Source organism: Barbatula barbatula (assembly GCF_947034865.1).
Source record: "Barbatula barbatula genome assembly, chromosome: 3".
In the NCBI taxonomy this organism is placed as follows: Eukaryota; Metazoa; Chordata; class Actinopteri; order Cypriniformes; family Nemacheilidae; genus Barbatula; species Barbatula barbatula.
In genome coordinates this window covers 16163016-16173994 of record NC_136764.1, presented here as the reverse complement: position 1 = coordinate 16173994, position 10979 = coordinate 16163016, and the positions used below count along the sequence as shown (strand labels likewise).

Genomic DNA, 10979 nt, shown 5'->3' with positions numbered 1-10979 from the left:
TTAAATTTAAATAACCATTAAAATCAAGTGTGAAATGTAGGTGGCTTACGTTATTGAAACGTGATCTCTGAGAAAACATAGCAGTGACAAACATAACAGAGACCTTGACGAAAAGCAGTACGTTTTAATTGTTAATAACTGTATTATGTTATTATTACATACTTTATTGGTCCTTCGCATGAACTTGAAACCTCATATACAATAAGCCTAATTTAAACATTCACGTGATATTTTTCAGGAAATTGACTTCAGTTTAAATTAGACCTGCTGTAAGCAGTCTGGATGTTAAGAAAATTGTTGTTCAAATTAGAGTTTGTGCAGCAAAAAATACTTAAATGATGTTAAAGGCTCTGCTTTCAAAGGCTTATGAAATAAGTTTACTTTTTAATACTTGAAGGTCCAAAGTGTATGTTTTGGAGGATCTATTGACAGAAATGCAATATAATATACATGACTACTGTATGTCTTCAGAGGTGTATAAAGACCTTACACAATGAAGCATTATGTTTTTATTACCTTAGAATGAGCTATTTCTTTCTACATACACTGCGGGTCACCTTGCATGGAATCCACAATGTTGTTTCTAAAGTAGCCCTAAACGAAAAAAAACTGCTCTACAGAACAGGTTTTGTAAATACATTATCTCCTTAAAACGTCATCTTACTGGCAACATTGTATTGAACTTTTTTTAACTGGAACTGGAACAGGAACAAATGGCTTGTTAACAGTCTAACTTGTTAACTGCTTGTTAAACTAAAATAGTCATGAACCCATGGCTTCTCAGTTTCTGAAAGCATGCTGGGAAACTTAATGTACTGGATGAAATAGAGATATTACATTAAAATGAGCAACAAGTTTTATGTAGAGTGATCGCGTCTGTTTTTCAATAAAAAGTTATTTTATTTAATGAATAAAATAAATAGTGTTAACATGGTATTTGATAAGGAGCCGAATGGTGCTATATTGTAGTACACAATTAATTAAATGGATCTTGGGACCGAAGGGCTTTAAGGCTGAGTTATGCCAAAAAGCCACGTTGTAGAGTAAATAAGGTGTGTTTTGACTTTTGAGTTAACCTGCTGAGTGTGCAGTGATTGAGTGCTGACCGCTGCCATTCTGTGTTGATACAACTCTATAATGTTGTTTATTTATTTATTATACAAACCAGACACGCATACACTCACAACTAGTTATAAACAGCTGACACATCTTATATTTTTACATTAATTCATTAGCATACACTTATCTAAAGAAACTTACAAATGAGTGAGCATTTAACATTTTGTCAATAAGCTAATAATAAGTGCAATAAATCTACAAAGCAATGTTTTCAAGTAACCTAGCTAAAGCTAGAAAAGATGAACTTGGAATATTTTTGTAGTTTTTAATAAATATATACACTCTTAAAAATGGTGCTTCAAAAGGTTCTTTGATGCCACAGAAAAACCTTTTGGTTGCCAAAGAACCTTTAAAGAACCATCTCTTTCTCACTTTTTTATCAGATGTTAAAGAACCTTTGACTGTTGTTTGTGGAACCAAAAATGGTTCTTCTATGGCATCGCAGTGTAGAACCTTTTAAGCACCTTTATTTTTAAGATTGTATACAGAGCTGTTTCTTGAATGTCATGATGGACACATGAAATATGTGACGCATCAAATAGCCCTTTTAAAGAGAATCCTTAACATTATGTGGTGGGACGTACTGTGGCGTCCCTAATTACACAAGGCTGTTGGGTTATCACGGGTCTCATTATGAACCATGCTAGACCGTATAAAAGGGGATGCTATTCACTGTTTGTGTGTGGTTGCCGTCTGTTGTGAGTCACTGCCCGGGGACCACCCCCTTCTGGTTCCGTTGAGCTTTGAGGCCAACTTGCTGCTGTGAGGTGTTGGCGGCTGCTACTCTCCCTTTACATGCCTCTTTTGCGGTCCTGTGTCTTGTGATGCTTGAGTTTTTGGGATAATACGCTGTCGTTGGCTGCCACTTTAGCTGTACATGCCCCTCTCACATTCCCGTGCTGCGTGAACGTACCAAGCTTTGACGATAGTTCGCTGCAGTGGGTTGTTGGCGACTGCCACTTTCCCTGTATATGCCTCTCCTGCAGTCCCGACTTGGCGGTATGATGGTATCCTTTGCGCGTGTGACTGGCTATAAAGTGGAGGAATAGACTGTTCCCGATACCGCGAGGCATATGGGTCAACTCTGTCTGATGCTGCTGCTTTTTATATTTTGACCTTTCCCATTCTGGCGTAGTCGGCAGGGTGCATATTTCTTCGTTAGGCCGAGACGTGGATGCTTACTGTCATTTGGGTCAAAATTTTGACTGATCGGTACATTGTGTTTTTTTATTACTGTTTTTGGTTTTGTTTTGGTGTTTCCCTTCCAAGTCTAGTGTTGGAGGAAAGAAAGCAGCAGCATCATTTTAGTGGATTTGGAGTATTCTAGCAGCTGTTTTCCCTTATCTGTACTATTTACTTAGAGATTGCTCTGGTTTTTTTCTAAACAAAAATATGGAGGAAGAGATGCAGGAATTAAGGGAACTTGTTGCTCAGTTAAGGGCTTATAATGAGAAATTGCGTCAAGACCAGAGCCGAGCTGCCCCTTCGAGTCCAGTAGCTGACCTCTCTAGAGGATCTTCAGGGCCCTCTGCTGATCAATCAGCGAGTGGTAGTGCCACATTCACTGAGCGACTTGTGTTCATACCAAGGGATCGAAAATGTCCAATATTTGATGGTAGACCAGGTGTTGACATAAATAATTGGATGGAGGAGGCTAAAGCCTGTATAAGAACACGTCATCTGTCCGTGAATGATCAAGCGTTCTTTTTATTTGATCATCTAGCAGGAGAGGCCCATGAGGAGATTCGCCACCGCCCTGTGGTTGAGCCCAGAAACCCAGAGAAAATGTATTTAATTTTGCAAGAGCTGTATGGTTGTGCCCGGTCTTATGTTGCACTGCAGGAAGCCTTTTTCTCTAGGAGGCAGCGGGATGGGGAAACCTTGTTGGAGTTTTCCCTGGCCCTGATGGGTCTCTTAGAGAAAGTTAAGCAGAAGTCCCCTACTGCCATGTCAAATGCAGAGATTTTGTTGAGGGATCAATTTGTAGAATATGTTTGTGACATTTCCCTTCGCCGTGAACTGAAACAATTAGTTCGCCGCCAACCCTATTCTACACTCTTAGAGGTACGGAGCGAGGCAATCCGATGGGAGCGGGAGGGAATGCCTGGGGGAGCAAGGGGTCGAAGTCTTTCCGTCCCTTTGGCACACGGGTTTCAGTACGAAGTGCAAGGAGGTGGTAGCTCACCTAAAAATTCTGAAATGAGGGAACTAAGAGATATGTTAAAGTTAAAACAGGAGCAGCTAAATCATCTCACCCAGAGTTTTGCCCGGTTGCAGGGCACCCATTCCCGTGCCCGGTCCTTTCGTAGTGGACCCGTTATCTGTAGGCGGTGTCAGAAGCCAGGTCATTTTGCACGGGAATGTGTGGGTGGAACGTGTCATGTCTCGATCGCCTTTGCGTCCGCGTGCGGATCAGGGAGTTAGTGATGGCCGGCAGCCACGATCGAATAATGCGTCGGAAAAGGAATTCCCGCCGTGCTGAAGAGTCACAGCTCGGTTGGGGAAAAGGTTGGCTCTGACGGTAAGAAATTAGATACTAGTCCAAATTTAATGTCCTCCTGTCCGCATCTGGATGTTTTAATTGGTGGTGTGTCTGTCCCCTGTTTAATCGAGACGGGTTCAATGGTTTCAACCATTACGGAAAGTTGTTTGGGTCAGCATTTTGAGCCATGGGGTCAAGAACAATTGAGGTCATGTTCATGGTTGCAGCTGAGGGCCGCCAATGGTCTCTCCATCCCATATATTGGTTATATGGAGTTAGACGTTGAGCTTTACAGTAGAATAGTGACGCGATGTGGGGTGCTGGTGGTCAGGGATCCTCCTGGTGGTCTGCGCTCTCGAGTCCCTGGTGTGTTGGGGATGAACGTACTCGGGCGATGCTACCAGGAGCTCTTTGGACATCATGGCCCTGCTTTGTTTAATTTCCCCCCGTTTCTAGTGCACCAGTGTCAGTTTTCCAAGCCTTGCAACACTTCCATCAAGGTAGTGAGCAGAGTTCCGTCGATATGACTAGGGTAAGAGTGCGCGGTCCTCGGGCATGTCGCGTCACAGGCGGGACTATGAAGTTTGTTGCGGCAACTTGTGCAGAACAGCTTGCAGGTAGTACAATGTTATTTGAGCCCTATGAGTTGGGGTTGCCTGAGGGGTTGTTGGCCTCCCCTGCCTTGGTGCGAGTGATTGGAGGTTCAGTTTATGTTCCGGTGGTCAACATAAGCACTTCTGATGTCCTATTGTTTCCCCGCCGAGTACTGGGTACCCTCATTAGAGTATTACGGAAGTAAGACCTTTTACAGTTAGCGCTTATTCCCAAGGCACTCAAGTAGCCAGTTCCACTGTTCCAGAGCAGATTGCAGCATTGAATTTGTCTGGATTGCCTGAGTTAGAACAGGGCAAGATTAGGATCTTGCTTGGTCAGTATTAGACAGTGTTTTCTGGATATTCTGGTGATTTGGGTTGTACCAGTCTCATCTCGCACGATATCCCAGTGCTAGACGATGTTCCCGTACGGCAGCGACATCGGCGTGTACCTCCCTCTGAGTACGAGGTTGTGAGGGCCCACATTAATCAGTTGTTGGAGTCTCAGGTAATCCGGGAGAGTTGTAGCCCGTACGCCTCTCCAATTGTGTTGGTTAAAAAGAAGGACGTTGGTCTTCGCTTGTGCGTGGACTAGCGTCAGTTAAACGCCAAAACTAGACGAGATGCATTTCCTTTGCCCCGTATTGAGGAGTCGCTGGATGCGTTGACAGGGGCCTGTTGGTTCTCTACTATGGATTTAGCTAGTGGGTACAACCAGGTCCCTGTCACAGAGGGGGATAAGCCTAAGACTGCTTTTTGCACACCATTTGGCCTGTTCGAATGGAACCGAATGCCGTTCGGTTTGTGCAATGCCCCCTCTACCTTCCAGCGACTTATGGAGAGAATATTCGGGGACCAGCAGTGCCAGTCGCTACTTCTATATCTGGACGATGTTGTGGTGTTTTCCACCTCTATTGCTCAGCATTTGGAGAGGTTGGAGGTAGTTCTAGACCGTCTGAAGCGGGAAGGTTTAAAGGCTAGGCTAGATAAGTGCGCCTTTTTCCAGCAGGAGGTGAAATATTTGGGCCATGTTATTTCTTCCAAGGGGGTAGCTACTGATCCAAGTAAGATAGAGGCTGTGGCCTGGTGGCCCCGTCCCTCTAGTGCCACAGAGTTTTGGTCCTTCCTGGGGTTCTCCAGCTACTGTCTGCGGTTTGTAGAGGGGTTTGCCAAATTGGCTGCCCCTCTGCATGAGCTGGTAGGGGAGTTTGCCGGTGTAAAGGGTAAACGGTCAGGGAGGAACTTTGAGACTGCATGGAGTGAAGGTTGTCAGGTGAGCTTTGAAGGGTTAAAAGAGAAGCTTATTACCACTCCAGTTCTTGCGTATGCGGATTTCTCTAAACCCTTCATCTTGGAGGTGGATGCCAGTTACCAGGGTCTGGGGCAGTCCTCTCCCAAGAATATGAAGGTAAGGTAAGACCAGTGGCATATGCCAGTCGTAGTCTACGGCCCACAGAGCGCAACATGTCCAATTATAGCTCTATGAAGCTGGAGTTTGTTGCGCTCAAATGGGCCATGACTGAGAAATTCCGCGAGTACTTGTTGGGTAATAAGTGTGTGGTATTTACAGATAATAACCCTCTTAGCCACCTGACCTCCGCAAAGCTCGGTGCAACGGTGCCTCTCAATTGGCAGCCTTTGATTTTGACATTAAGTACCGTTCAGGTAAGAGTAACAAAAACGCAGATGCACTTTTTGTTCCTTTGGATCATGACGTGTTAGAGGGGTTGGCCCCAGGCTCTGCAATTCCTGAGTCATTACGGTCATTGGTCAGGTTAGATGCAGCTGGAGTAGTTACTCAATGTGTGGTCTCTACGCTTCCTGGATACTCAGTTGGTGAGATGGGTTCGCTGCAAGCAGCTGACTCTGTTATCCAAGAAGTGTTGCGAATCTGGAGACGAGGTACTCGCCCAAGTCCTGATGAACGGTGCCGACTACCTAAGGCAGCCTTAACGTTGCTCCAGCAGTGGGACCGTCTGGTTGAGCAAGACGGTGTCCTTTTTTCGCCGGGTTCACTGCCCTGAGGGTAAGGAAGAGATCTTGCAGTTAGTATTGCCTGTAGCCTTGAAGTCAGAGGTTCTAAGACAATTGCATCAGCAACATGGACATCAGGGCAGAGAGCGTGCCCTTGAATTAGTAAGGCAGAGGTGCTATTGGCCGGGATTGTCTGCTGATGTGGCAAGCTGGTGTCAAGAGTGCGATCGGTGCCAGGCAGCCAAAGACACTCAGCCACTGGCTCAGGGATTTATGGGGCGCTTATTGTCAGCTAGGCTGAATGATATTCTCGCTGTGGACGTCACTGTTTTGGAGCCTACGCGCTCTGGCATTGAAAACGTCTTGGTCATGACTGACGTTTTTAGTAAGTATACCCTGGCTGTTGCAACAAGGGATCAGCGTGCGGAGACAGTGGCCCAAGCGCTGGTGACAGAATGGTTTTATAGATTTGGTGTTCCGGGCCGTCTCCATTCTGACCAGGGTCGAAACTTTGAGTCCTTGTTGATCCGTCAGTTATGCAATCTGTACGGTGTGGAGAAGTCTCGTACGACCCGATATCACCCTGCTGGCAATGGCCAGTGTGAACGCTTTAATCGCACCTTACACAATCTGTTGCGCACACTGCCAGTGTCCAGGAAACGTGATTGGGTAGCTTGTCTTCCTCAGGTAGTGTTCAGCTATAATAGTACTCCTCATCAGTCCACAGGGGAATCGCCACACTTTTTGATGTTTGGTCAGGAGCCGCGATTGCCTGTGGATTTCTTGTTGGGGAGAGAGCCACAGCCAAGAGAGGGTAATGTGCATGACTGGGTTTTGGAGCATCAAACCAGGCTACAGGTAGCCTTTACAGGTGCACATGAACGGTTGCAGGTGATGGCCGACAGGCGCAAGACCCATCATGATCAGCATGTCCGAGATGAACCACTGGTGGAGGGTCAGCTGGTGTACCTCCGGGATTATGGGGTAAGGGGCCATCATAAAAACCAGGACCTGTGGAGCCCTGTGGTTTATCAAGTGATAAACACAGGTGATGGACCTTGGTAGTCCCTTGCATGACCCAGTGGTGGACACGTCCTCATTGGGTGAAGATGAGGTGGATCTGCTGGCTGTGGTACAGGAGCGGGACCGATCCGCTGTTCAACCAGAATTGATAGGGCTGGTACCTGAGATGGAACTGGGCCCACAGGAGTGGATAGATACTTCCTGTGATTGAGCCAGGACAACTGTGTCCCGAGGAAGGTATGGCCAGTACTCGGGGACCCCAGCCTGAAGGTCTACCTAGGGATGATGAGGTTGTTTTTCGCAGGAAGAGTCGCGTAACTGCAGGGCTTCATCCTAATCGACATCATCTTCCCTGTCCAATGGGTGGGGCCACTCTTCAGCAAGTACCAGGGATAACAGGCATTTTTAGGCCATGAGATTAAGTAGCCGTGATTTGGTTTTGGGACCGTCGGGGCGACGATCCGAGTGTGTGGGGTAGATTGTGGTGGGACGTACTGTGGCGTCCCTAATTACACAAGGCTGTTGGGTTATCGCGGGTCTAATTATGAACCATGCGAGACCGTATAAAAGGGGATGCTATTCACTGTTTGTGTGTGGTTGCCGTCTCTTGTGCGTCACTGCCCGGGGACCACGCCCTTCTGGTTCCGTTGAGCTTTGAGGCTAACTCGCTGCTGTGAGCTGTTGGCGGCTGCTACTCTCCCTTTACATGCCTCTTTTGCCGTCCCGTGTCTTGTGATGCTTGAGGTATGTGTGTTTGTCTAACGAGTTAATATTAACATATGCATGATCTTACGTAACCATTATTTGGTTTGTAGTTTTTGGGATAATACGCTGTCGTTGGCTGCCACTTTCGCTGTACATGCCATTCCCTCCCACATTCCCGTTCTGCGTGAACGTACCGAGGTATGTATTGTTTGGCTAACTAGTTAGCACAGATGCACAGGTTTTATGCAACAATTATTTGTTTTTTTTAGCTTTGACGATAGTTCGCTGCAGTGGGTTGTTGGCGGCTGCCACTTTCCCTGTATATGCCTCTCCTGCAGTCTCGACTTGGCGGTATGATGGTATCCTTTGAGCGTGTGACTGGCTATAAAGTGGAGGAATAGACTGTTCCCGATACCGCGAGGCATATGGGTCAACTCTGCTTTTTATATTTTGCTGTTTCCTTTGACAATTTCTCGTCAGCGCGTGCACGCTTGGAATGTCTCTTGTGACATCTGTTCTCCAGCACTTCGTTTGATGATTGCTGGGCTCTTTCTTTAAGTTGTTTGTGACTTTGTTTCGTAGATTTTTGGTATGTTTATTTTTCCAGTGCATGTAAGGATGTTTGTTTAACTATTTATTTTGCTTTTGTGAAGTTGTCTTGTGGTGTTTGTTTCTGCTTGTTCCATTCTGTTTTGCTTTAAGGGTGCGGTGACTGTGGAGTGCACGTACACCCAGCTTGGATGCCAAACCCTGATTTTCATCATTATAGTATTGTTTTATGATTTCTTTTGGTTTATTAATATAAAAATCATCAATAAACATTTACGAGTCTGTGCTGTTTGTGAGAACATTACAATAACTGTGTGTCATTACAGGAGCCGAGGCTTCAGGGCAGGCCACTAATAGGCCCTCACGTGCGGTGGTGGAGGTTTTGTCACAGTGGTTTGCGTTCGTGCTTGGCCTTACTGGAGTGTGTGTGATGCCTGTGTGCAGGGTGATAAGAGTGATAATAGGAGCCGTGTGCTCACTTAAATAGCGGACTTGCCATTGTTAAGCCTCGGCTTCCCCCTATGTTGGCCTTAATGTCATGAAGGTTGGATGATGACCCAGTCTTTTAAAGTTGTCTCAAGATTGTTGCTCATTATTAAAATAAAGCTTTTATATTTTTGTATCCACGTCTCTGGCCCTCCTTTCGAAAACCACGTTCCTGTGTCCCTTGTAGGTGGTTTAATTCACTAGTATTAACATTTTCCCTGTTAACAGGGTGGCGTAGTCTAGCATATCTAGAAGTAGTTTTCTCCTCTTAAGGTCCTGCTACATTCACATTTCATGCAGTGTGTAATGTTGCTGTGTGAAAATGTAAGCAGTCTGCCAAGTTGTAAAGCCGAAAGGTAGCGAGCAAAAAAGTTATTGGCTTGTGGAAAAAGGAGGCTACTCAATCACGCAATTGTAACGCTTTGCGATCGGACAGATGAGAACACCACAGCATTCCAGTGAAGAGGTTTATTGGCTCTTTATTGGAGTTAAATAAGCAAAAAACAATAATCCAGAGATCGATAGGCAAAAACAGATAATGATATATTCCAAGATCACAGGCAAGAGAGACTAGAACAACAACTGAAACAATAATCTACAAGGTGGTGGTGAAACAAAAGAGTATATAGTCATTGGGGAATTGGGTGCAGATGACTGTGTAATCATTACTCCGGTGATTGTGAATGGAGGAATCTGTGCTCTGATGAGGGAGGCGTGGTCACAGTACCCCCTTCTCCACGGACCGCTCCAGCGGACCTACTGGAACGAGGAGGCCGACCTCGGGACATGGCGCTGGGCATTTAGGATGGTCCCTGTGGAAGTCTTTGAGTAACGAGGGGTCCAGAATATCATCTCGAAGAACCCATGACTGTTCCTCAGGACCATAACCCTCCCAACACCAGGTATACAAGCCAACCTCCTCGCCTCCGGAAGTTCGGGATGGATTGTACCAGATAGATCTGTTGAGAGACATCTAACGGAGGTGGAGGAGGAGGCACATAGCTAGTCACACCCGACCCTGAGGGAGAAACAGAAACAGGATGAGTGTAAGGCTTAAGGAGTGAGACATGGAATGAGGGGGAGATCCAGTACTGAAGGGGGAGTTGAAGGCCGTACGTGACAGGGTTGATTTGGCGGATGATAGGAAAGGGTCCAATATATTTGGGGCTCTGCTTACGGCTGGGCTTTCGCAGACGTAGGTTACCGGTGAAGAGCCACACCTTTTGTCCTGGGACATGATGTGGGTGCCCGACGAGTGTCAGTGTGAGTCTTTTTTCTGCGGACAGCCTGCTGGAGATGTTGATGGGCTGTGCTCCAGACCCTCTCGCTCTCGAAACCAGTGGTCCACAGCTGGCACAGACGAGGGTTCTCCTGACCTGTGGAGGCTTGTCGAAGGGAATTCTGTGCTTATTCGGCCCAAGGTAGGTTACGATGCCAGCTGTGTTGGTGAGTGGCGGTATGACCACAGATACATTCCGACATCTTGGATCTTACGCTCCACCTGGCCGTTAGATTGAGGTTGATATCCAGAGGTCAGGTTCACGGTGACAAAACACGGGTTTTGGATATGGCACAGACGGAGCATCCCTAGACAAAACGGCCGATATCCTGGGTCATACCTGGCCACCAGTAACGAGTGGAATTGAGCGAGAGATTTAGTTGACTGACTGGGTGTCCTGATCCCGGAACAGAGTGCACAGACCCCATTAGTGCCGGACGTAGCTCGGGGGGAACAAAAGTCGTTCCTTCGGGTGCCGTGTGGTGGGGAACCTCTTCGATCTCCTTATCAATAGTCCACTGGATCGGGCTGAGAAACACTGCTGGTGGAACTATGGATTCCGGGGTCGGCAGAATTCTGCACGGAGTTAAACTGGCAAGAGAGGGCATCTGCTTTACTATTCTGGTTGCCAGGTCAGTAAGTAACCTTTAAGTTGAAGCGAGAGAAGAAAATTGCCCAGCGTGCTTGTCTTGAGTTAAGTCTCTTGGCATCCTTAAGATACTCCAAATTTGCGGTGGTCCGTGATGACAGAAAACGGGATTGTTTGCTC

At 46.5% G+C, this 10979-nt stretch overlaps 1 protein-coding gene across 2 annotated transcripts in view; it reads left to right on the top strand.

Moving 5' to 3' along the window:
* Positions 1-10979, top strand: part of st3gal3b (ST3 beta-galactoside alpha-2,3-sialyltransferase 3b) — a 61385-nt gene that overhangs the window by 458 nt on the left and 49948 nt on the right. The window lies entirely within an intron of this gene.